This window comes from Triturus cristatus, chromosome 1_2, assembly GCF_964204655.1.
Source record: "Triturus cristatus chromosome 1_2, aTriCri1.1, whole genome shotgun sequence".
NCBI classification, from domain to species: domain Eukaryota; kingdom Metazoa; phylum Chordata; class Amphibia; order Caudata; family Salamandridae; genus Triturus; species Triturus cristatus.
The window spans coordinates 692,711,205-692,738,827 of NC_140580.1; the positions used below are offsets into that span (position 1 = coordinate 692,711,205).

The window sequence follows — 27,623 nt, forward strand, 5'->3', positions numbered from 1 at the left end:
TCCCCACTCTGATAAACAGAGGCAGGGGTATTGTAAGCCGAAGATGTACTTGGACAACAGGTTCTGTTTTGACTGCCAACAGTAAGGTCACTTCAGGGGTGACCCCGCCTGTTCTAAGAAGGTGGTTAGCACTTGGCTGTCCAGTGTAGCCAAAGAGATGGACTCCTTAGATGAGGAGGTCCTCCTTGCGCTCTGTTCGGAGACAGGGCCAGCTGGTGATCCCTAACAGTGGGAGTAGGCGCTTCAACTCCATTTAGGTGAATGGAATCCCAGCCATTGGCCTCCCAGACACATGTGCCAGTCACTTCTCACTCCCTCCTTGGAATATATTGGTGTCATTTTGTTCTTAAAAATGTACTCTATTTTTCTTATTCAGTTTGGGATTTTTACTGTTGTTGTTTTGACTTTATCATTGTTCTGGTACTGCATAATTACTTTACACATTGCTCCAAGTTAAGCCTGTCTGCTCTGTGCCATAGCTACAAGGAGTTTGAGCTCAGGATAATGTTAGATTTTTTCTTTGCTTCTAAATATCAGCAAAAAAGTTCAGTCATAATTGAGACTTAGAAAAAAGAAAAAGAAAGTTTGAGCTCAGGTAAATGTTCCATTTTTGCTTTGTTTCTAAATATTATCAGCAAAGAAGTTCAGTCATAATTGAGACTTAGGGGCTCATTAGGATAACGGACAAACTGGAGTCCGTCCTCCATCCTGGTGTAAACCAGGACCGTCCGCCATACATGCGGTGGTCCCTCACCACAAATCAGGATGCAAACGCCACCATGGTGGACGCATTCTGAAGTTTAACATTGCTGAAGAACCAGAACCTTTTGGGTATGGCGGCGCAGGGTACGCCTTAATCTCCGGAGTTCACCTGCTCAGCTACACAGAGACACGGGACACTCTGTCGGCGTTAGAAGATCAGATTTAGTAGCTGCAGCTAGTACAGTTATCCCAGAAGTACACAAGGTAGGTTCTCAGGAGACTGCCACTTCACTCTGTGGCGCACAAACTTATATACTATATAGGTAACATATACATTAACCAAACACACTCCCAGAACATACAAGAAAGAGCCAATAGGAAAAGTTGAAAAACAGGACAAGACCAATAGAAAAGGTTTGAAAACAAAGTGTCAGATGACTCGAAGCAACCGTGTTTGTCACCCCTCCCTTAAACTAATTTATTAACAGATTCATAACTAACTTGCAGGTGGAGAGATACTTTTGTGTGTGTTGGAGGACAGTTGTGAAACGAGAGAATGCTAGCAGAAGACAGTGAAGGCCAGACGATAAGATAAAGTCAAAAAAGAATAGTGTGAATCAACAGATAGTTGAGACGGGGATTAGGAAACCAGACGGGGATTAGTGTACTCAGCCAGTCCTAACACCAGCTTTGTAAATAGAGGCAGAAAGGCTGTTTTTTTAACACAAGGCTGCAGAAAAAGCAGAATAGACTTTGTTCGCCGTGCTGCCTGAGTGATGGCAACACAAAATGGCGGCGGAGCACAAAATGGCGGGTCGATTCGATCGTGATCGGAAATCGAAGTTCCTCAGACCCTCCTTTTGCCAGAACTCAGGCAAGATAGACTCATGCTAATATGAGTCAATGTCGATAGTCATGAGGTCATCGAGCTGTTGCTGTAACATCATTCTTATGTTTTCTGTTACTTGTGGTTTTGGTTTTGGGATGCACATAGTAGCACAAAGGTCACAGATAGCGGGACCACAGTGCATACAAAGGCAATAGGAGAAAATAATGGTCGGAATTATTCCAAGAAATGTCAATGCTTTCCAACCCCATTTGGACAGTAGTCCCCAAAACCACTCCGTAAAAGACCAATCTACTTCGTCCTGGTGAATAGACTCAGAGATTATGTGCAACTTGGAGATAGCTTGGTATACTGTCGGAGCGTCATTAGGTATGAAAATACAGCAACTTGACCCGATCAATTTGCACACTCCACTACGATCTGCAAGAAGAAAATCTAAGGCAACCTGATTTTGTAATGTCATAAGACGGTCCGCCTGTAGTTCTGCCGTGATGTTACTTAAGGCTCCTACAGTGATGTCTATTGTGGTCTCTACAACACGAACCAATTGCCTTATATTTCTGCTGTTCGCCACTGGACCCCAGAAGGGAAGAAATCCTTTAAGGAAATCTCCTCCCTCCTGCCCTGCTGTATCTTTCAAATCAATAATCCCTCTGCCGTATCTGTTTCGATGATGATTTGCAGAAGCGGTGTATGTAGGGGGAAGAAGGAAAGCTATATAACAAGTACCGGAGAAACCCGTTGGTAACCATGTGTAAGCTCTATTATAACAGATGAAATATGTGCCTTGAGACGGCACTAGAGGAGGCGAGTTTTGAGAAGAATAAATGTACGTATGGGAGCAGTTATTCCTTTGTATGGTGTCGGAAGAGCGATCGTTAATCTGTAAGCAGAAATTGCCCTGATGTGGTATAGTCCAAATCCGTGAAGACTTTCCTTTTTTAACTTTATCACTAAGACTAGACATATATTGAGTGACGTTCCAGTTAGTGTACGCTTTTCTTTCGTCAATGGAGATTTTACTATTTTCCATGATTTTAGCCATAGCTACCATTCCCTTAACCAAAGAACTATGACTAAAATCCGGATCACTAACATGTGAACTAACGGATCGTCTGAATTTGCTTTGATAAGCATTGGAGAAGATGACAAAATAAGCCCAAGCAGAACCCTCATAGGAAAACGGGAGAACTAAATATGGCATTCCTTTCTCTGTGGTATGTGGCATAAGTCCACACACCCAACAGTCAGTCGTATTGACCACTAACTGATGTTGATGTAATAACTGAATGAAGGAATTGTTATTATATTCAGTTCTTCTAATGAGTTCATGTTGAGGAAGAGTATGAAAGAGATGTGGAGAGACAGTTGAAGAAGACGGAGAGGAAGAAGGAGAGACAACTTTTTGCTGCAGAGCATAAGTAATCCAACCTATAAATGCCAAAGCAATACACAATGATATAATAATACATAAGGTTATATTGAAACGACTGTACATTAATTTACAGGATTCTTTCTTCATTTTATCCTTTCTCTCTCTTTCTAATGGATGCTCACGGCAATCTTCCTCGATCACTCAATCACGATTGTCTGCCGTCCTATGACACTCAACACTTTTCTCATCTGGAAGGGGCAACAGAGTAGCAGGAGTTAGGGTATTACATCGTTTAATGTGTACGTGACTAGACAAAAGCGTCAGCTCGTATCCAGTTAGACGAGCACTCGTAAGATGCTGCGTTTTCGTTCTGTTTAATAAGGTATCCACTGCATGTGGTACCATGACAATGAGAGTGTTATCCAACACCACTTCAGCAGACTGTCGAATAGAAATTGCTGCTGCCGCTTTGAGACAACTGGGCAATGCTTTAGCTACAGGATCTAACGTAGCCAAAAAATAGGCACATGGCCGCTGTTTGTCTCCAAATTGCTGTGTTAAAACTGACAACGCACAACCTTCTCTTTCGTGAACATAGAGCGTAAAAGGCTTAGTGTAATCAGGGGTGCCTAGTACAGGAGCAGAACACAGAGCGGTACGTAAGTCAGTGAAACTCCTTTGGCACTCATTAGTCCAAGGAAGGGGCTGAGGCGTATCTTTTAAAGTGAGTGGCAACAAAGGTTTGGCTATTAGAGAGAAGTTAGGGATCCACTGCCTACAATAAGAGGTGATACCCAGAAAGGCACGTACCTCCCTTTGTGTGGATGGCACAGACATTTGCGCAATTGCCTGAATTCGTTCTGGTGTCAATCATCGTCCCTCCTTTGATAGGAGATGACCCAAGTAGGTAACCTCTCGACAGACATATTGTAATTTGGAAGGTGAAACCTTATGATTCAAATTAAACAAATGGCATAACAATGCAACAGTGACATTTTTGCAAATATCTTCTGAATCAGCAGCGACTAATAAGTCATCCATATATTGGATAAGAGCTGCACCAGATGGCAAATAAAAAGTATCAAGATGACTTTTTAAAGCTTAGCTGTAAATAGAGGGACTTTCACAATAGCTCTGAGGTGCGCGCTTAAACCGGAAGCTTCGGCCTCCAAGAGAGAAGCCAAAAATGTCCCTACTCTCTTCTGCAATAGAAATACTAAAGAAGGCATTCTTTAGATCAATAACAGAGAACCAAGTCGCTGTGGAAGGTATCATCGTCAACAAAGCAGTGATATCTGGAACAACAGGAAATTGTGGCACAACAATTTTGTTTACCTCCCGCAGATCAATTACGAAACGATATACAGGTGGCTGAGAAGGATCAGTGCGTTTAAGAACAGGAAGAATAGGACTATTGCATGTGTTACCACTTGTTTCTTCAACCACACCCTTCTGAATCAAATCATGAATGATTTCCAAAAGCGCTTTTTCACCTTCAATAGAAATTCTATACTGTGGGATGCGCGGCATTTCAACATTGGGCTTGAGGGTGACAACATAAGGTGGAATTTCAAGACAACCCACATCATTCGGACCCGTGGCCCAAAGCGCTGCTGGAAGAGAAAGCAATTCAGGTGGAAACTGATCTTTAACAAATACATTGGGGAGATCAGTTTCTGTCCTAAAGTAAGATGTACACCAGAAGGAGAACAATATATTGTAACATGCATTCTTTTCAATAGGTCTAGACCCAACAGATTCTCACCGCAACCTTTCGTCAACAGAAGTGGAGCTTCCAAATCATAAGGACCAACTGAAATAGGCAAAGGGTAAGAAACTGGATTACGAACCGGGGCGCCGGAAAATCCTACAGAAACATTCGTTAAGCCAGACAAAGGTGCCCCAGGGAGTTTAGAATGAATGATAGAACTTCTCATTGCCCCAGTATCTAGAAGAAATGGCTCTGAAACACCCATTGTAGTGACGTTAACATAAGGTCCATTCTGATCTACTGGGATTGACACAACTCTCTTACTTTGTCCATGGCTGTCCTAGTTAGCATGAAGACTTTCATTCTCGCCTTCAATATAATGGTCTTCATTGTAATACTGTGTAGACCTAATATTTTGCTGATCAAAGTAATTCACGGAATTGGGAGAAGGAAGGGCACGCTGTTCTTGAGTCAACACACCCCTACCTCTACCTCTGTTTGCTGACTGGAGGCCAGCACGACCTCGTGGAGCAGATAATGCTCCGTTGCGTTGCAATAAAACCGGACAACTATTCTTAAAATGACCTTCCTCTCTACAATAGGCACATTGATTAGGTCCTAACAAAGGTCGCGGAATATATGGCTCAGGTTTTTGATACAACCTCTGAAACTGCGGAGGCTGTTGAAATTGAGGCTGAGCATAATGTGGAGGATAAGCTTGTTGCAAGAAAACCTTTGTTTTTAATTCTTTCGTCTTTTTCTCTTGCTTTTCTTTTGCCTCCTTATCTCTGTTTTCATAATATTGCGCAGTAGCCAATATCTGGGCAGAAGAAGAAACAGCCCATGAACTTTCTGAATCTTTCAATTTGTGTGACAGCTCGGAAAGCAAATTAAACACAAATTTGTCCACAAATAATCGCTGTCCACCCTCTGTAGCCATATCTTGACCACTGTGGTCGATAAATGTCTCCTCGAAATGAGTAAAGAAATCAGAGACACTTTCATCTTTCTTTTATTTGCATGCTGATAGTTTATCCCAATTTACTCTCAATGCGGGCATCATAGTTTTCATTAATGTAATGATTCTACCAGGGAGTTCTGAAATCAAGATGTCAGGCTTTGCACCACCCACTTGATCTCTATCTGTGGTAGTTATAACATCCCAAGTAGCACCTAATTCCTGTGCATGATCCTCTCTACGAATCTTAGCCCATATTGTCTGTGGGACTACATTTCCCATTAACATATCAATATCAGCTAGGTTCATGATGCAAGCATCAACGGTCTGTGATAATTCTTCATAATAACCCGCAGGGTTTTTACGAGGATCCGGTAGAGTCTGTTAAGGGCCAAAACTTCAGATCTCTTCCATGGAACATGTACCCATGTACGTTGGAAATGAGCAGGGATAGGTGCATTACCACCTACTCCCGCTACCTCCTCCTTCCATACTGGAGGAACCTCTCTCATGGGATAATTTTTCAGTGTCAATTTAACCGACGGATCAGAATCAAGAAGGGCTCGAGAGAACAATAAGGATCTATAAGAAATAAGTGTCCTTACAGCTTTCTCAACCTTAGAACCCACAATAAGTCCTTTATCAAAATCAGTCTGAACATCTAACAGATCTTGTGGGATCGAACTCGAATTCACATCTTCCCATTCTTTAATGAGAGTATCACACATTGCATTAAAAACATATCTTTGCGTAGGCGCATTCCATTGTGAAAAAGTAGGCATGATGTCAAGCACACTGTATTGAGGACCCTTTTTGATCCATCTACGTGCAAGAGAGTCCAACTTTTCTCGTTCTTCAAAATCTGGGAACTGACTACGAGACTGTCTTCGAGCAAAAGCCGGAGACACATTTAAAGCTCCAAAGAAAGGAGATAAAATACCAGTGACAGTGTCTGTGAGACGCTTACGCACAGACGGAGAATTAGACATAAGAATTGGAGACAAAGTATTAGGAGAACTGACAGGAGGAGAACCGATAATTGTAGGAGGAGCAGAAGGCAAAGGAGATCTAAAATCTAAGATCAGGAGATGAGGGCAAAGAAGTTGAAGTTAACGGTAAAACCGGCAAAGGCGGTAATACTGGAGGAGGCAAATGCGGAAGAGCCGGAACAGGCGGAGGTACCGCTGGCGGCTGAACAGGCTGTAACGGCTGAGGTGCATTGGCACTTTGTGCATAGGGCGGAGGTAACCTCAATAAATGGGACATTAGGGGATCTTCTTCTATGTCTTTCTTGTTTTCAGAAGGAGAAACAGGCAACATCGGGTAGCATTTATCTATCGCCATGCGATGCTGTCTTTCTGAAATTTCAGTTGCATTATCAATTTCATCGTCTTTAAACTGTTGGGCAGCTTGTATAATTGTCATACCCTGTGCTTTTCTATCTCGTTTTGCTTGCTTAATTTCTTTCTGTTTGGCTTCCTTACGCCAAAGGCTGAAAGAGTCAAACATTGCCGGCCGGGCTTTTCTTTTGAATAAAACTGCTTCTAAATTATCTAGCACATCGGGATCAAAACTACAATTTTCTGACCATTTTAAAACACCATCTTTCTTCGTGTATCGGGTCCATGTCTCGTTAAAGGCAATGGGGCCAATACCATGTTTTGAATAGAGCTCATATGTGGGAGTTCCATCCGAAGGATTCGGACAAGTGTCCTCAAGTCGGGAATCCCTATTACAACCAAAGCAACAAATTCTTCCAAACTTAGTCAGACCAGGCATCTCGTGATTTCACTGGACTGTTCACAAACTTCAAGGGGGTAAAAACTCAGTTTACGCAGCACAAATGCACTTACCCTCGGCTTCGGCTATTGCAATAGTCGAATCTAAGGACTACAAATACCAAGAAAACAAAGAAAAAATTGTGGGCACGACCCACGAAGATACTTAACTAACGACGTCTTCACACACCAACAGAGGCCTGTCTATCGTCTCGCTTTACCATACATCATCAAAGGAAGGGCCAAGGCTGGGCGGCAGTCAGGGCAGCGGTCGTCAGTAGCCGTCAGGAAGGAGTAACCGCGCTGCAAAAGACCTTCGGACCACTTTCGACATACAGGGGTCGCTTAATGTGGCTCGCGAACCCTCCGGAATTTTCTTGCGGGGTTCCTCATGACCTTCGGGCAGAACCGGTACCACTGAAGCCGCCCAACGTTGGGCGCCAGTTGAAGAACCAGAACCTTTTGGGTCTGGTGGCACAGGGTACGCCTTAATCTCCGGAGTTCACCTGCTCAGCTACACAGAGACACGGGACACTCTGTCGGTGTTAGAAGATCATATTTATTAGCTGCAGCTAGTACAGTTATCCCAGAAGTACCCAAGGTAGGTTCTCAGGAGACTGCCACTTCACTCTGTGGCGCACAAACTTATATACTATATAGGTAACATATACATTAACCAAACACACTCCCAGAACATACAAGAAAGAGCCAATAGGAAAAGTTGAAAAACAGGACAAGACCGATAGAAAAGGTTTGAAAACGAAGTGTCAGATGACTCGAAGCAACCGTGTTTGTCACCCCTCCCTTAAACTAATTTATTAACAGATTCATAACTAACTTGCAGGTGGCAAAATATGTTTGTGTGTGTTGGAGGACAGTTGTGAAACGAGAGAATGCTAGCAGAAGACAGTGAAGGCCAGACGATAAGATAAAGACAGAAAAGAATAGTGTGAATCAACAGATAGTTGAGACGGGGATTAGGAAACCAGACGGGGATTAGTGTACTCGGCCAGTCCTAACACCAGCTTTATAAATAGAGGCAGAAAGGCTGTTTTTTTAACACGAGGCTGCAGAAAAAGCAGAATAGACTTTGTTCGCCGTGCTGCCTGAGTGATGGCAACACAAAATGGCGGCGGAGCACAAAATGGCGGGTCGATTCGATCGCGATCGGAAATCGAAGTTCCTCATTGCGGCAGGTGCTGCTAAAAGCAGCACCCGCCGCGATATCAGTATGCCATGTTGCGCATTTCACAGCACTACGTGGCAGGCACCACGCGGTGCCTGGCACATAGTGCTGTGAAATGAAGTGCACCCTTGCCTCCCCAACACAAGTGGGCCCGCAACGGGCCCCCAAAAACAATCCCCGCCAGCATTAACCGCCATGGAAAGGCTGTCTCCAGCCATCATCGTAATTTGACAGACGGTGCCTGCTAGGCACCGCTGCCATTTTTCTGGTGAGGACTGCTCTGTCCGCAAAATCCTAAGAATTGCCTCTGGCGGTTCCATGGCGGACGGTCTTTGCGACCGCCACGGTCGTGGTGAGATTCCCCCTGCCATCCAAATTTGGCGGGGGGAAACTCGCGTACGGAAGGACCGCCACCGCATGGCTGGCGGTGGCGGTCCTTGCACCATCCTAATGAGCCTCTAAGTTCTGGTACTAGAATTACCAGTGGCGTTGCTAGGCCTTGTACGTTTGCCGCCCACGGCGGACGAGTGTAAAAGATTATCACGATGGCCGCAGGTAAGAGCAGGGGGTGAATGGGGGGGTGCCACCCCCAAAACTCGTGCCCGCGGGGCAGACTGCACCCCTGTCCCCCCTCGTTACGCCAAAGAGAATTACTGATTATCTTTTTTCATTCCTCAGCACTTGACCCCCTAGCAGTACAGAATTAACACCTCCACATCCGGGGAGCTCGTAATGAGCTCCTTTAGTTCCTTTATTAAGTTTTCAAAACACTCTGTGAATTGTGCTTATTGGGTCTACTTTCCACATCAACATCTTCGTTATTGAGCTGTCACATCATAGCATCAGAACAATAGTCATTTGCTGCGCAAATTCAGCGCCTTCCTCCATACCATTCGAGTAGAAAGAAAATGTATATGGTGACTCCTCAGCCTTACGAGACTGCTGTGTTATTATGATTGCAAAATTTCGCCTGAAAATTTGAATCCCGCTGACCAAATGGTGGCAGCCCGGGTCCAGTGCAAAACATGAGCTACAAATTACCAGCATAAATGCAATTGGGAGGTTTGATCATTTAGATGCAGCATATATTGTCTGCTTGTCAGCTATATATCTTATAATACATGCAGTGCCCAGAGATCCATCTGATGTGGACTGCATTGTTTGAAAATCAGCATGCTGAGAGACATGGCAGCCCGCGATTCTATCCCTGAGGCTCATAGTGCATGATCTGTTTCAAATCACACAAAATCGCTGTTGTGCGCAACAAGGCCATCTGGCCACCTGGGGACGCATCGAGCATATGAAGCGCTGAATCCATTCAAGCTGTGTGTGTGTACCCACCCCACTGAGCATCAGATGGCTTTCTTTCCCCGAGACATCATGCTAAACAGAATTTCCCGCCACATTTGACAACGTGGACAGGGCCAATAATGTGTGTAACGCTCAAATAGCAAGCGACGGAAAAGCACAGAGACCTTTCCGCTCATCCACAGATGTGATGGACTAATTTGATTTCTTTCGTTGTTTTGATCAACAGTTTCTACGATCTTACCCTGCTATAAATCACATTTTAAGGGGCACTTCACTGGGAACTTTGATGGTTTCAACAAGCCCTTCAGAATTGATTTATTTCGCACAACTCATTCATTTTTCTTATCTCTTTAGTGCTTCGGAGGCAAAATGGGACCTCCACGACTTCACCGCACTTGCTCCCCGAAGGCCAGTCTCGTATGCAACACGTACAGGGATTTATATACTGCTGGAAGCGCTTTCTCTTGAATTATCTATGATAATGACAGGTGCACATGTCAATTGCTCTCAACAGAAGCTGACATATTGTCATCCTTTGCATCAGCGCGCGAAGTTCCCTGTCACCGAAGCAGCATGATAATCTGTCCTTTCTCCGTGCTGTCATTTCTCTAATGGATGGCACTCAGGATAATTTATCATCTAAACTTTTTGAGGGGAAAATGGCGGCCCGGGGCGCAGGCTCAGGTTTGTGAACCTGCGATTACCATGAAAATGGCTAAGTGGTGAAACGGCGCGTGTCTGAAAGGGAATATTGTGCTCTTCTAATAGGGAGGTACCACAGGGGGGTTTCTAGATTGGCGGACGTGTTGAAAGCCTGAATACCTTCTCTCCTTAGTGACGAGCCCTGGGGTGATTTTTTTTCCCGGCGTTAACCATGCTCCACTTCTTGCAGATCTCGTAAACTTCACTTTACTCCCAGAAAGCGGTATAAATGCAACTTCCTCAATACGCACACAAACCAAAGAAAATCACCAAAAACTTCAGAATGCTATTTAAATAATATTTAAAGATAAACAACTGCATTTGATAAAGAAACTGCTTAAAAAATGAAGGCTTCGCTCCCAAAAACACAGGTTAAGTCGTATTCTACTCCATTAATTCACAATTTAATTTGATTTGTCCAGGTTTTCCTCAGATTTAGAAATCTTAAATACTGCACTGTAATTGAGATCTACTGCATTCTTTTTTATGTCCCAATATGCTACTCCCACCGTTGTAATTTAGGAAATGTCAAGGCAATTTTCAACATATAATGAAAACTGTCCAGACAAGTTGGAAGAGGATGTGCAGTCATTTGTAGAAAGAGATTTGCAGCTTTAGCTATAAAAAACAGAAAGCTTTGGTACAAAACTCCTAGGGCCTTATTTATGAGGCCTTGCAACACTTTTACACTGCTGTTGCGTCACTTTTTGTGACGCACCGTGGCGTAAATAATGCGTCCGGTTGCTCCCTATTTACAAAGTGACGCATCTAAGCAGATGCGTCACTTTGTAAAGCCCTGAGCTACATTATACCTGCATCAGGTATAATGTATGCAGGGTGGGCGTTCCCCCGCTAAAAGCCTCATAGAAGTGGTGCAGTGAAATCTATCAGATTTCACTGCACCACTTCTGGGAAGCTACTGTGTCATTATCTGACGCCTGCCTCACAGCAGGCGTAAGACTGATGCAGGCCCTTACACATGGGGCTTGCTCCATGTGAAAGGACACATGGCATTGTTTATGGGCCCTCACGTCAATTTTGTGCTGCTGGTGCTTCAATTTTGTGACACACTAACGGCGTAAAAAATACATCATGTTGCACCATATTTACAAAATGATGCATCTAGGTAGATGCGTCACTTTGTAAACCCCTGCACCACATTATACCTGCGCCAGGTATAATGTATGCAGGGGGGCGTTCCGACGCAAGAAAGGGTCATAGAAGTGACGCAGTGAAATCTATAAGATTTCACTGCGCCACTTCTTGTGCGCAAATGCGTCAATATCTTACTCATGCCTCATGGCTGACGCAGGAACATTTAACATGGGACTTGCCCATGCATAATGACCCTTTACTGGAGTTGCGTCACTTTTGTGACACACTTCAACAATACGTCATGTTTGCGCCTACAGATAAGTCAGAAATGCTGACGTATCTGTAACTCCTTGCAAGATGATGTGTCATACTGTAAATATGATGCATCATTGGTGTCACAAGGAGGGGGCAATAAAAAGTGATGCATCGCTGTTTTCTCGCAGCAATGCGCCACTTTTCATAAATGAGGCCCACATTGCTGGAGTTTCGTCACTTTTCAGACACACTCTAGCAATGCGTCACTTTTGCACCAACAGATACGTCAGTAATACTGACATATCTGTCATTCCTTGTGTCATGATGCGTCATACAGTAAATATGACACATCCTTCATGTCGCAAGGAGGGCGCACTGAGAAGCGACGCATTGCTGTTTTCACTCAGGGATGCCTCACTTCTCATAAATAAGGCCCTTAAGTTTTTGATTGTGACTTAGGCCCTTATCCAGACACTGTAGTACTGCAACACAATTACCAATATAGTGGCATACGTTATTACCAAGTGCAGTACGTTTTCACCCATAGAATGGGGAATAACTGCGAAGTCAGCGTCAGTGAGCTAACATCCACATTTTATTTCCAGTTTCTGAGTACTTTTCCCTGGATGTACTCTGTCAGATTTTCACTAGCAAGGATAATTGCAACACAAACCTGGCCACTTTTATGTTCTATTGTTCCTTTTTGGCAGTAGGGCAAAAAGCAGCGAGCTAATGAGGTGTCAAAGTTCCAGAAAGAGAAACACTGAAAGCACAAGTACTAAGTGGGTCAGGGCCAGGAAAGTGTTCCTGGAGCAGAATGCTTATCATTACACACCTCTACTTTCACTGGTAGCTTTTTACTGCTTGGAATGGAATGTTAAGACACCATGATGTACCACTGGGTGCGGGGCCCAGGTGGGCCTACGCAAGGGTAGAGAGGGCCTCCCTTAAGAGGTGGGAAGGGATATATCCTCCTTTTGTATAGTAAGTATGACAAAAGAATATCCCTCCTGGGACCAGGGTGGTCCCTAGTGAAAAGAGGGAGAGGGTAAAGAAACAGCACATGAGGAATGAGGTGTATTGGGTGTTTGAGAACACCTAACCCGGTCTGCAGGTATCTAGGTCTGTTAGCCCCCCTTGATTCAAGGGTGGAAAGGGAAGGAGTCCCTTTCCTTATTATAGCCCTCACTCACTCTAATAGTGACATGCTTCATCATAGGACTCACCCGACTCCTAAAGGTCAGGGTAGGCTCAACCGTGTTTCAGGGAGCACTTAGAGAAATTGTGCACATATCCTAGAGAGAACATCTCATATTGAGACAATATCATGGCTACAAGCATATGAAAGATGGCAGTAAGCTCCCTTGACTGAACATGTTACAATAGCAAAGGTAAGCTGTACTCTCAAAGAAGAGTGTCATGAAAAGGAATCAGGAAATGAAGTGTGCATTGTAAGTGGTGTATCTAAAAGGCATACATAGCTTAAAATTGCACATTAGATTCCTATGAGAAAGGGCCTAAATTTCTGTCACTTCTTTAAGAACCCTACATATGCACACATCTTTACTTTTTTAACAAAAGAAGCTATAAGCCCATCAACATGTTAATCATAACAGCAAAGTAAATCAAACAAGCTGGGGTGATTAGTGAATAACACTTTGCCTCTATGGCAGACTAGGGCCTCAAAACAGCAAGCTAATCCTAAACAAAAAAAACTATACCCCATCCATTAACTATTTCAGGCAGCAAAATGCACACATCAAAGAACACACACTGACTCAAATACACACTGCACATGATATCACATCTCCTTACTAACAAACTGACTACTTGATGCCGCTCCACCAAAGCCTATTGGGAACATATAGGTACAATGTGACCAACCACTAAATGCTATGGCATTGCTTGACAATCCATCAACCAATGTCAAACATTGAAAAACACATGTAAGACAAAGGCTGAAGGGGGTTGACCCAAAGCCCACTCTGTCTCGACAAAACAGAACATACCAGCCAGGACTTGTGAATCGTTGGAATAGGGAGAAGGGTCGACGGACCCAAGAGATAGAGGCGTGTGATTAATGAAATAATTTTGACACAACAATATTGACACGGATTGACATGATATTGGGAACATTGGAGATGAACTACCGGTACGGAATTAGAACCAGTCACCATATGAATTTGCACAGTTATTAAAAGAAAGGAAGACAGCCCTGAACAAGTCGTGGAGATCTCCCCTTACAACGAAATACGTGTTAGCTGGGCGTAAGAAGTTATGAAATAAAGAACATGGAAGTAACTCATGTGCACTGAACCTTTTACCCAAATTGTGATACAATTTGATGTGTGCTCAGGGTTTTGTTTATGCTGTTATAATGATCCTTGTGATCTGAATTTAAAGAGATAGGGTGATTCCTCTTTCGAAGCACCTCCACTGATATAAGGTCCACTATACTAGCCTGGAAATAGTGAGCGCCACAGTCAACTCAACAGATTAGTCAACCAACCATTTTTTCAAATTCCCAGAAGTCTTCAATCAACAATGGCTGAAACTTTCTCCCACCAGGAATATTTTTTGGTGGGGGGAGTTTTATTTAGCGCATACTCGCCCTGAAGGTACCAGAGCACTTTACATGAGCACCAGTTGCGTTGCATACGGACGCATTCAATTTTGTTAGGCACTGGGAGATTACGTAATTTGTACAGAATCACAGGATGTTGAGTATCCCTGCTGAGGCTCGAACCCGGTTCCCCAGCTTAGAGTTCCACCACTGTAGCCATTAGGCCATATCCTCTCTGGCTTTCTCCATAACCACTGGACTATTTAAATGAAGTCTTCTCTTCTCTGCCGTTGTCCAAATTTGTTCTCATCTTGCTAGGGTTGGTGCCAAAGGGGTCTACGATGGCTCCAGGAAATAATATTTGGCATCTCCAAATCAACAGTGGCAGTCCTTTGTTTGGCCATTTTTTACTGCCTCCTCCCATATCCCTAATCCCTGATAAGTGGTTATTTGTTGATAACTTCCCAGTATTCCTGGGTCCAGAGGTCAGACCATTGTTCTGTGGCAGGAAGAGTAGCTTTATTCATCTAGGAAGTTGCAATGTCATGATAGGCAACAGCACTGGTTTTCAGTCAGTTAAGGCAGCAACAAATAACATTATTCTAAATCTGCATTTCCACTAAAGGTATCAACATCGGAAATCATCATTACATTAAATACTGAAACCTAAGGGAAAATAGCTTTGAATACTTTTGCCTGCATTTTCCTATGTGGTGGTGTGAAATTGTATTTTTGTTATTATAGCTAATCTTATACTTGCAAAATGTAGCCTATGCCTGGATAATGAAAGCAGCTTGTAGGCCTTCAGCTACTCTGAGAGCATGTATTTAAAATATATAGTGTGCCAGATTTGTATATATCAGACTCCCTACCTTGTTGGCTTGCAAGGCAGACTTTAGGGCTGGCATTACTATGTGAAAATAGGTTTCATTACACGGCAAAGGCATTTTCCCTTACATGTGTCACTGCATTGCTTTCAAACTGCAGCCTTGTAAGAGTACAGAGGAGCTACTGGTAGGCTTATTCTTTTGTCATAAATGTAGGTTTTGCAAATACTCACTTCAACACACATATGACATTTATCTTACATGCTACTATGAAAGTGCTGCACCAGCTACAATTCCCTTGTTGGAGAGTTAAGTAGACATATACCCTCATTACAAGTGGCCTGTTACTTCTGATCGGGCTGGTAACAGTATATCTGCATCAGTCCTGAGGGCTGACCAGTGAACCTACACCACTGTCTTCATTTGCTTCCACTGTCCCCATTTCATTTCCTTCACCACCCACTTTCTCTAACAACAGGATTGTGGCATACAGCAAGCGTCTCAACCTCTGCCATTCCTCTCCTGTATTTTGAGGTGGCGAGGTGTGCCCTTTCCTCTCCACCCTCTCTTCTGGACAACAGGCTCCATCATTAATTGATCATCTTGTCCTATCACACTGTGGGAGCCCATTCCAATAATTCTACCCGTGCTTACTGATATTTGTAATTTTAACCCTAGGCTACTCTCCATGTGAGGTGCCCATCACTCCTCCTTCCTGTCATGTCCTGCCTTCCATCTGTTGCGTCTGTGCTCGCTCCTCCATATTCCTTGCCTGCACCATTTTTTCCTGGGCCTCCCCATTCCCTGCTGATCCTCTCTTTGCTCTGCTACTTTGGACCTCGTTCAACCAATTCCTTAGCAGCTGAAGCACAGGTTCTGCCTCTTTATTCGCACAGAGGCCAGCCCATAGGTCTCCTGTTCCTTCACCCTTTGTTGGTGCCCTTTGTATCTTGTCCTTGGAGACCCATGGCGGGACACTGGTGTTGCTCTGTCTGCTTCCTTGTTTTTTCTTAGAGCCATGGCTCTTAAAATGCAGCTACCCTACCTAAGCTCCTAGTGTTTGACTGGCCCATTCTGGTAGTCTGTCAGTCTGGCACTGTTAGAGGGCCAGCTTGAAATGGCCAGTTTGTGGGCCCATTTGTTTTGCCCATGGCACAATTTTTATTTCCAAACACTTGCCCTTCTAAGCTGGCCCATATGGCAGTGCCAGACTGCCTCAATGGCCAGTCCAACACTGTGCCCTCCATTCCCGTCTTATGGAGGGAGATAAAGACCAACACTTCAGCCACATCCATCACAGACCAAGTTTTTATGGGCCTATGTTATGCCTGGTATTTCTTGGCATGATTACCTCTAACTTTTTGCCTCTACCTCCTCTATTTTTGGTACTGTGATGGGTATGGTGTTGCCAACTTAGATGCTTTGGACACTTTGCCACTGGTAACCAGTGTCAAAGTGCAAATGCTCCCAGTGTAAAGTGTAAATGAGATTGGCTGTACATTATGCGCGCAGTTTCCTAAACTGCCATGTTGTTCTGGTAAGTGCACGCACTTACCAGGCCCTGCCCTACCCTTTCCATACACATCAGGCACCCCTATGGTAGGTCTAGGGTACCACCTGGACAGGGTGCAGTGAACATGAAAGGTGGGACATGTACCAAGGTGTGTGCCATGTCCTGGCAGTGAAATAATCTCCATTTCGTTTTCACTCTGAAAGGTCATCTTGCCCATTAGAATAGAATGGAGAGGCTGTGTAATATGTTTTCCGACCTATCTCCCCAAGGGCTTAAAATGGAAAGGTGAGGTTTAGTATGCCTGAACTCACCCTGCAATAACACATCTTTTTATCAAGATGGTTTTTGCATTGTGTGTTTGTAAACCACTCTTTTAGAAGTGGCTGGGTTTTTGTGCTTTAAACATTTCTGTGTGTCTCTGCCTGGTTGTGGATTGACTGGCTGGATATGAAAGCGAGAGGATCTGGGGAATGTCTTGACCCAGGGGAGGAGGTGAGACAGCACAGGCTGACCTGCATCTGGTGTGTAGGAGGAGGAATAGGACTAGAGGTGAAGAGGCCTGGGCTGGTGCTATTAAACAATTGTCCCATCTCCTGATGAATGATTGAGAATCCAGACCCCCACTAATCAAAGGGAGAAGGTGTTACTGGTAGGGAGGCACCAATAACTGGTTTGAGCAGGGGTCAGTGCCCCCTTTAACACAAAGACTTCAAAGCCATTGAGGGGTATAACTATGCGAGCTGAAGCCCCTGAACTTTGGAGAATGGCTTGATCAAGTGTGAACAGGACTGGAGCTACTTTGTGGATCAAGAGGAACCTTTGCCAAGGAAGAAACAACGAAATAGACTGCTGGATAGGACTGCTCCTGCTGTGTGATCTGGGGTTGGCCTTCAGTTTGCTGTTTTAACCAAGGAAAGGCTGTAGGGACTTTGCTGTGTGCTGTGCCCCCCTGCTTGAAGGACTTTGCTGTGTGCTGTGTCCTGAAGTAACTATCCCCAAGGGCCTGAGGTGAGCTGGCTCCCTGTTTGGAAACACAGGAACACAAACGTTTCCAGAGAAGACTGTCAGATACACAATGGGTGCGTGTGGTCTGTCTAGCCTGAGTCCTTCGAGAGGATCGTCCTGTGAACGTGTGTACCGAGTAGCCAAGTAAGTCTCAGCGACGCTGTGTGCGTGTCGTGTGCTTCGGGGCAGCCTGAGACTTTCGTGTGGATTGGCCCGTGATTGTGCACACCAGAAGAGCGAGTGTGGCTCAGCGACGCTGTGTGCATGTGCTGTTCGCAGTCTGAGACCCTTGCTGGAGGTGCCCTGTGATCGGGGGCACCGGGTGATAAAGTGTGTCTCAGGCGATGCTGTGTGCGTGTGCCTTCTACTGCCTGAGACCTGCGCAAGAGGTGCCCCGGAGGATAAAGTGTGTCTCAGCGATGTGGAGTACGTGTGCTTTCTGCTACCTGAGACCGGCGCAAGTTGTGCCTTGAGATCGTGGGTACAAGAAGATCAAGTGTGTCTCAGCGATGCAGCATGCGTGTGTCGTGCCTAGCCTGAGACCCTTGTGAGGAGTTGTCTGGTTAACGTGCACCCGGGGTTCCTGTGAGTCTTCGTGACTCTGAGTGCAGGTGTAGTGTGCAGCCTGGGATCTTCCCATTGCCCAGAAAATCAGAGATTGCATCGGAGACCCAAGTCGCTGGACGAGGAGAGGAGAGTGGATTCGCGCCCCTCCCCCCCAGGTAAAGTGTATTGACGCCTGGGGCGGGGCGCGGGCTCGGAGGGAGACGCTCTCGGCCTCTCACTCTGTTCTGCAGTGCGAGCCTCTGCTTCGGCTCGGATTGAGGCCAGTGTGCCAAGGGAGTGGCATCACCGGGGCCCGAGTGCAAAGCTGCAGTTACTGTGTTCTATCTTACCCGTGTGGGGGGGCAACTGTGGCCAGAGACTAACCGCAAGCCAGCACGAGTGGTGGAGAGACCGCCAGAGGCACCGTGAACGGTGCTGGAGTAACTTACGTATTGCATAACTTCTGCGTAGCGGAGTATCTAATGATTGTATAACGCATTGTTTTATTTCTGCACAATGGACTGCCTGTTTTGTCGTATTGCCCATTGTATTCGTTTGCCTAACGAACTGCCTGATAGATGTGTTATGCCATGTCTGAATCCTGCACCACGATCTGCCGGATTGTCGTATTACACCTTGCATTAGTGTTGCATACCGAACTGCCGGATATATGTGTTCCACATTGCATTAGTTTCGCATAACGAATTTCCTGATAACTGTATTACACGTTGCATTGCTTTTTCCCAACAGAGTACCCGAAGGGGGATTGCACGCATTGTATTATGGGGGCATAACAGTTTACCAAGTTGTTGCTTTACGCATTGCATTACAGTGATAGTACAAATCACCAGATAACCGTATTATGATCTACATTATCCTTATGTTGTGAAGTCCCTGACTGTTGCATATCGTACTGCATATTATGACATTAGGATTATGTTGGATTGTTTAGTTTAGCTCAATAATAATCGGCCAGGGGGAACATTACTTCGACGCATATGTTGGTTTAGTATTGTGTGGTCGCATCATAAATCGTTTTATAAACATATACTTGTTTTCTATTAAACTCGTGTGGTGTCATCATTGGATCGCTGTAAGCATAATTGCAAATTCTTTACACATTAAGCCTTGAAGATAATCCTGGCTGCTCGTGCCAAGCTACCAAGGTGGTGGAGCAGGGCTATCTCTGGAGGCGACCTGTCTTTTCCCTAACGTTGGGGCTCACAGGTCCCTACTTGGACTGCAGTACCTACCTCAGCCAACCAGGGATCTTGGAAATTCTAACAGCCTACCTGCCGCCGTAGGCACTACAGGGGTCTCACCATTGTCCGACCATTGCAGCTACCACCTCTCTTTGGTCAGAGCTCACCTTGAAGCAATCTTCTCTGTTCCAATACACAGAGGAAATTAACTTTGTGGCCATTCTGCCAGTCTGCAATTTTGCTGGGGGGCTGCATGTGAGGAGGCTGCTTTCAAAGCTAGACAGGCTGCATTGACCTGAACATGTAAGGCCCTGTGGTCCCATTAAAGTTGTGACCTGCAGTAGGAGCTGGTTGAAAATATTTGCAAAGCTTGATTTTAGTTCCTAATTTGTCTTTGTTGAAAAAGCCTTGGCGCAGTGTGCATTCTGCACCACTTTTAGTTTGCAGTTGCTCCTACATCTTCCTCCTGGCAGTCTCTTAGCCTTCAGTCTCCCAGCTATGCTCCAACAGGCACAGACCCAGCAGTGGACCCAACAAGGAATCAACCAACAACACCAAAAGTGCAACAAGTCCAACAAGGCAGGAAAGGAGAGGCATTACAAGGGTAGTTTGGCGGAATATGTTTTTTAGTGTGTCTTGACAGCCAACTTCTTCACATGGTTTTATCAGGCAGATGGGGAAAAGAGATGGAGGATGTTAGTTAGACAGCCTGGAAGTGGCTTTGGCATGGTGTAGTTGCTCCTTACTAGGGTTAGCAGGGACTGTATGCTTACGGGTGCTTGGCAGTAAGAGGTATCCGGATGAGAACCAGTTTTAGCACACCATCGCTAGCAGGGGGAGGTCTGCTCTCCTTGTTTTGATTCTGCCATGCTCATAGAGGTGACATTTTTCCCATGCAATGCAGGAGGATTTTTTTTTCACATGCTTGCTTTTCCCCAGACAAATACATAAGCCAAAACGCCACTGGTCCTTTGCAGTGGAAACAACAAACTGTTGGCATATAGGGGGCCAAAGATAAAACTATTAGAACCACCTACAACAGGTAATCATGAATATTGGGTGCATGTGTGTAATAGACACACACACACACACACACATATATATATTGATATGTGACTACCTATTTTCTATATATATGGAGCCACTACTTTGTGTGACAAGGTTTACTTTGCTGGCAGCTACAATATGTCAAGATTGGCGTCACTGAGGTCTGTGACATAGCAGTCTAGAGCACACAAAATCGGACCACCGACAACTCACTTGGGCTCCCACAGTGTGTCATTGGGTCCTATGCAGTGCCTGGGCCAATACCCTTTAAACTTACTTGGTGCACCTGAAGGGCATTTCACCCCACCCTCACCTAACCCTTGCATGTAATCCCCTGATGAAGCCGCACATTAAATGTCATTTTCATCCAAAAATGTTTCACTTTATTTCAATTTTTTCACTTGACTTTTCCACTCTTTATTTTGTATTTCGTGCCAGGGCCAGTATGAACCCACATAAAAGACGCATATATATATGTTTTATTTAGGAGATGTATCCTGTAGAACTTATGAAGTTGCCTGTCCGTATTTTGACAGGCAACTTGGTTGTGCGCATGGGTGATAAGCTTGTCTATCAACATTGTTATAGGGCAGACATGCCAATGGCTCTGCTGTGGGAGCAGATTGCTAATGTAAAATCACACTTGTGACAGTGTGAGCAATTAGTGTTATAAGATGTTTTACAACACTGATCTTGAATAACGTATATTATTGTAAGCTGTATTATGATATTGCTGTACATTTTCTTCTATGTCTAGATGACACACTGTTCACATGATCACATAATTAGTATGCAAAATGGCGTTCACGCTGTTGACAAATGCAAGTTACTTGGATACCGATGCCATTGAAAATAATATTTTAACTTTACACGCTGCCTGAGTGCCGATCTTCCTTTGGGGGCCAAGGAGGAGTTGAGAAAATATATGTGAGTGTGTGTATATTATATTGTGCAGTTATAGTTAGGACCTAGCAAATATAGGAAAATGATTTTTTGTTTTGCTAATAACTTTAGCACTATTTGCAGAATCGTCCCAAAACTTTCCAAAATAATTGCACATGGTGGGTTGCTCTTAGGGCCTAGCAACCAATCCCACACCGCATTTAGCTAAAGGCCACCCATAGGGTGTTGGATGAAGGGCCTGGCCAAAGCCCCGTGCTGCCAAAGGCCATGCGCAGTGGTGGGTCAGCCGGCCAAAGGGCAGTGGCGGGTCAGCCGGCCACAGGGGGGGTGGGAATGGTAATAACTTGTTACTTTATGTTAAAAATCCCTAGAAATTCCTTTAAAAAACTAAGGTTAAAGTGACATTATAGTTACTGTGGTAAAATATCTTACTTTAAAATTTTTTTTAAAAATGGAAAAAATATTTTAAAGTGGTATAATATGTGACATTTTAAGTTAAAACATTAAACAGTTACAAGGGTGTTTTTCAGAATCCGTGCAAACTTCCTCTGAATTGGACGGTTGAAATGAGTCCATATTCCACCTTCACCCTCCTCCATTGCTTCCATTCACAGTTCACTATTCACTCTTTAGTCTCTGTTCAGTCCTCATCCTCTCCTGTTTACCTGGGTGATGCATAATTCACCCCTCATGAACCAAGCAATCTTTATTTGAAGTTTACCCTCCATCCACCAGTTACCATTCACTCTTCATTCCCCATTTATCATTCTCTGTCTACCACAGATTCATCATCCATTCACCATATATTTATCATATATTCATTTACTCATGCACTACCTTATGTCTCCATGCATCCTTTTACCAATCCATGAACCAATTTAACTACCGATCATCTACTCACGAATCCATCCTCTTTACTCACCAATGCCTACTAACCTTTACCAATCCGCCATCCCTTTATACCTATATACTCTCTCACACACCCATGCACTCACCTGTCAAAGTACTCAAACATCTACACGTTCAGCAATCCACTTAGCCACTCTCACTCACTCATCCCCTCACTTACTCATCCACACTCTAGCTAACCATTTCATTCATCCACTAGTCCAACCACAAAGGCACGCAAGCTCACTCATCAATAAACAATCAAGAGCTTTCCCACAATACTTTGACTGGACCAATCCCAACTGGACACAATGATCCAGAGGTGTGTTGGGTGTTAGAGAAGTACAATAAAAGACTTCATAAACAGTCAAAACTATTGCCTTTGCTAATGCCTGTTTAACTCAGTAGTCCTCCCAATGCTAGCAGGGGGCTAGCCTGCAATGAGGAAGGATGTACCACAGAACCCTTAAGTTATTTATATAAGTGTCCCACAGCAAAAGAAAGAGTGGACTAATCAGAAAAATAAAATGGTCTGCCCATCTGGCATCCATGTCATGCACCCGAACCTCCATTAAAAAAACATAGACTCTCATTGCAAGAGGGCCAGTGATTCCAAATCTAGATTGCAAATGGTGTGCACATTTTGCTCGTGTTTCCTGTACAGATAAATCCTGGCACAGTGCTTTACATGGGCTGGTACTGTCAGGTACTGAGTACCTCCACTTGTTTAGTTTGAAAAGGAGATTACCTGCTCTTCTCAGCAGTCCTGCAATACATTTATGGCCATATTTATGGCAAAGTAACACAACGCAGTGTAGAGCAGAAAGTCACCTTACTGCGCTGCGTTACTGAGAAAGGGCAAGAATGTTCTGTATTTAAGGCAATATGGCACATTCGATCCTTTCCCCCTGCACTTGTGTCTTTTTGGCAGCCTAGTGCCAACGCAGGTAAACTTACATCATGGTGCAAGGGTGCCTGTGTTGCAGGCAGGATTGTTTCTGTGCAAGAAGGTCACTTTCCTGCACAAAAACAAATCCTGGGAGGCAAATTCCTCTTTTTATTTGTGCTGCAGTATGAAAGAGAATAGAAAGAGGAAGCAACCAGGAATAATAAAGATATGTCTCCACATTATGCCTTACCTGGGGAGGCGTATCTTTTTGGAACTTTCCCAAGTTTACCAGTTCTGGTAAATCTGGGATTGCATCAAAAATCATGGGAGTTGCGTGGGAACACCTCCCAGGTGCAGAGTAAGGCACCACAGCATTTTGTGCTGCATTGTTGTACTTGAGAATTATGAAGCTACTCAGGGCCATGCAAGGTGGCCTTGTGTGGCTTCAATCAACTTTAGTTTTCTTGCACCACATTGAGCCTGATTTGGATGTTGTGTGGAAAGCCTCCATCTGAAGGTCCGTGGCTTTCCAAACAACATCTAAGGTTTAAACTCCGACCGCCGTGTTACAAAGACGGCGATCGGAGTTTAAACTGGCCGGTTAATCCAACTGGGTCCTGATGGGCAAAAGGAGCCTATCAGCCGTTCGGAGGGCCTCATAATCCCTAATGGATGGCTTTTCCGCTGTCGGGATTATGATGGCACTTTCCAACAGTAATTCCATGACGGCCTTTTTGACATGGAGCTGCTGTCAGAAAGTGCCTTTGGGGGCCCCTAGTAGGGCCTCCTTTCTCCCTTGCCCTCCAGTTGTGGCTCTGGGTGCCCCTCACGGTGCCTGCCACACAGTGCAGGGATGTGAAAAAACCTTAATTTTTCAATGGGAGCTTGTGTTGCGGGCGGTTTCAGCCCACCGCACAAACTCCCATTGAAAAATGTAAGTTTGCAACCGCCACATCTGCAATCACATCCCAATCTGGTGTGCGGAACCGCCTACCTATAGTCGGTCAGGCCCATCACCGAAATGGTGTCCTCCACCCGACATCATAATGAGGGCCTTTGTGTGGTGCAAGAGCGACACAAGGGGGCTCATAAATATGGCCCTTAATGCGAGAATACCAGCACTTCTCAGTAGCGAACAGGTAACCTAAATGGTCAGCACCTGCACGTCTATATTTGAATTTAAAGCAGTGGTCTGGTAGAATTTGTGAAGTGAAAAACTGCGATACTTTGAGCTTCACAGCCCAGAATGGATTAGACGTACCCTATTGCTGCATTATCGTGTATTCCAAGGTGAAGTACTAGGAAGGGGAGGTCATACGAAACCTGACCTGGTGGATGTTAAACCCTGTGGAATCTGTATTTCCTGTTTACGGTGATATCATTCCAAATAATTTCTCATAATGAGGCTATTTCTGCTTCAATACAACAATCGCCCAGTCCCTTTGAAACACTCACAAGCCCAACTCATAGCATCCTTCTCTGTGCATCACACTGGTTTATACTTACTTTGGGAGTCTTTGGAAGGAAAGTAATGAAAAAAAGCAACTCGTCAACCCACACGCCTTCCAATAAGATAATACCCTTCGCTTAGTGTCAGATGTTTGCTAGTGATAAAGACAGTGAAGAATGAGCATTTTATAAAAAGCAGAAGACGAGGGCGCCAAAGTTGCAATTTAATGTGAGTCCCACACTCTGGTTTTGAAAAGCAGTCATGTTTCCAGGACAGCAGCCTGTCCCCTGTCCTTAGCTCAGCCAGGCACACTACAGCTCTGGAATATTAACACCAGTTTCTCTAAAGGAACCACGGTGCTTTGCAGACCTTCCTTGGTTCAATTGCAGAAATTAGGTGAATGCCCTCATTAGGAAAGGCACGGTAAATGCTCTGATATTTAGCACACCTGATAAAATTTGGCTCCGCCAATGCGTAATTTATCGGATGCAATAAATACCACCTAATTTAAAATTTGAGGAGAATAACATGTAGATTTTGGTACTTCCCATAACAAAATAGGCATGTTCCAGTCAATGCCCAGCATATTAGAAATACCCGCAGGTTTGACATGTTGTCATTTATCAGAAAAAGCAGAATTGTAATAGTCATCACAAAACCGATAATTGCAATATGTACATTAGCAAAAGTTTCTGCACATTCCCCTATACACCAGGCTACTTATAATTTGTTCCTACATGTTTCATAAATTCCACTGCCTAGTGTTTTAAAAAGGGGAATCTATACTCACCTGCATTAGCCCCCCAATCTACTTATGTTTCATAGGCCGTCTCCCATTACCTGAAATTGAGTACTTGTGAAAAGAACAGTATGTGCAACTGGCCAAATCTGCGGGTAAAAACACACAATGCATACTTCTGCATTTCAGGGTTTCCTATCATAATCACACTCTATCAAACTTTGGAAGACTCCCTCCAAAATTCCAATCATGAACAATCACCCCAACATAGGCTGCCCACCTCAATCTTTGTCTTATCCTGGAGCATAACTAGACCCAAACCTTGGAACTAGTTGGGTACGACAGAGCCTGGGTCAAAATTATTTGTGAGGTGTAATGTATAAAGCCTTTTTTATTGTCGCAAACACATTGATTCTGAGTTTGCATCCAAAAATATGACTTTTTAAATGAACTAATCTCATTTTAGGAACTGGTAAAGTTTTTCATCAATTGCAAAAATGGGATTTCAACCCCATTCGTAGCCAGTATTTGGAAGGGACGAAAGTAGATGTCCCTTCCAAATCCCTTCCATATACTGAATCGGTACCATGTATCAATGTTCTGCGATCTAAATCCTGCCACAAACCATTAAACAATTACAAACTCCTGATTGAGGGTAGTATCAGTCGCTTTGGGACACCTTCCCCATTGCATTGTTAAAAAAAAGTTTGTTAGGGAGCTCACACTGGTCCACTGCCTACTCGCAAAGACATTTTTTTTTAAATGGAAGATTTTCTTTTTAAACACAACTGAGGTGCCTGTAGGGAACACACGCTGCACTTAAAAAAATAGTTTACTTTTTTGAGATTTGACATGGTAGTCGGCTCCTAGCAGGCCACCATTCCTGTGATGCCCCCAAACAGAGTGAGTGAAATTTGCAAGCTACCTCATTAATATTCCTGAGGTAGGTCGGATTGCAATTCACTCCCTATTGGAATTTAGTAAACCAACATATTAGTACATTGATCGCTTCATTAAATTCTTCACTGGTCACAAAAATTCTGCGAACAGATTTTTGCAACTAGTTGTTAATGCACTGGGCCCACAATGATAAATGAGGAGTGACAGTGGTCTCAGCATAATTGAACTTTACTTTTAAGGTGGTTTTCGGAATTTCCCAGAATCAATTTTGTGAAAAACAAATGTTGAATTTTAACATTAGTAGGCCAGGTTAAATATGAAATTCTGGGTACTACTTTTTCGGACAATTATGGCTGTGTGGCATTCCGAAACACACTTTGCCCTTTACATTAGTCTTAGCCTATAAAGTCTTCAGGCACGTAAATAATACGATATTTGAGCTCCCCTTGCCCTAAATGAAATTATGGAAAAATGACAACAAATAGCAGCGATTAGGCACATTTCCTTAGTTTTTGCTCTGTTCATACCTTCTCCATTAATATAGAATGGACGTGATGAGGGCAAGTGTCTCCTTCTCCCACTGGGCCACACTGACAGCTGTGCTCAAGGGCAAAAGGACTCATCTTCCAGCAGCACTAGCGAATAATTCACAGAAATGCAGCCCTCTCTACATCCATGGAGAATTGTCTAATCTACTGCCCCACCAGCAAATACATTCCTTTAATACAGAAAACTTTGTATTTATGAACAAAGCCTTATATGATGAGCTCAAAAGCCTTCATATTTATCTAAGGTTACACCGATGCGAGGGGTGTCCTGCCATGCAACTCTAGTTTTCCCCATTCACTTGTCCTGATGAAGACCCATGTGAAGGATTCTGAGCACCATGTATTTTCTGGGTCGAAATGTCGACAATCTTCTCCTTGGCCTAGTCTGTAACTTTATCCTTTCAGAGGACAAAGATTGAGTAGAACATTACCTCTATCAGAATTTTTATGCCCAGACAGACTTTTTGCAACTGCTTGTATGCACTACGATTTGCATTTCATGTCGCATTTGTAAATATTTATCACTTGTCACATTGCACAAGCACTCTTTTTTGCACTTTTTATCACTCAATGGAGCAGCTGATATCATCATTTGAATTACATGTATAACTGTACAAATACACAATATATACAATATCTTGCAAAGTTTGACTGGTGTTGTAACACCTTCCTGTACATAAACA

The 27,623-nt window shown here is 44.0% G+C and overlaps 1 protein-coding gene across 1 annotated transcript in view; it reads left to right on the forward strand.

Moving 5' to 3' along the window:
* The window catches only part of LOC146867844 (uncharacterized), a 112,909-nt gene that overhangs the window by 13,579 nt on the left and 71,707 nt on the right, over positions 1–27,623 (forward strand). The window lies entirely within an intron of this gene.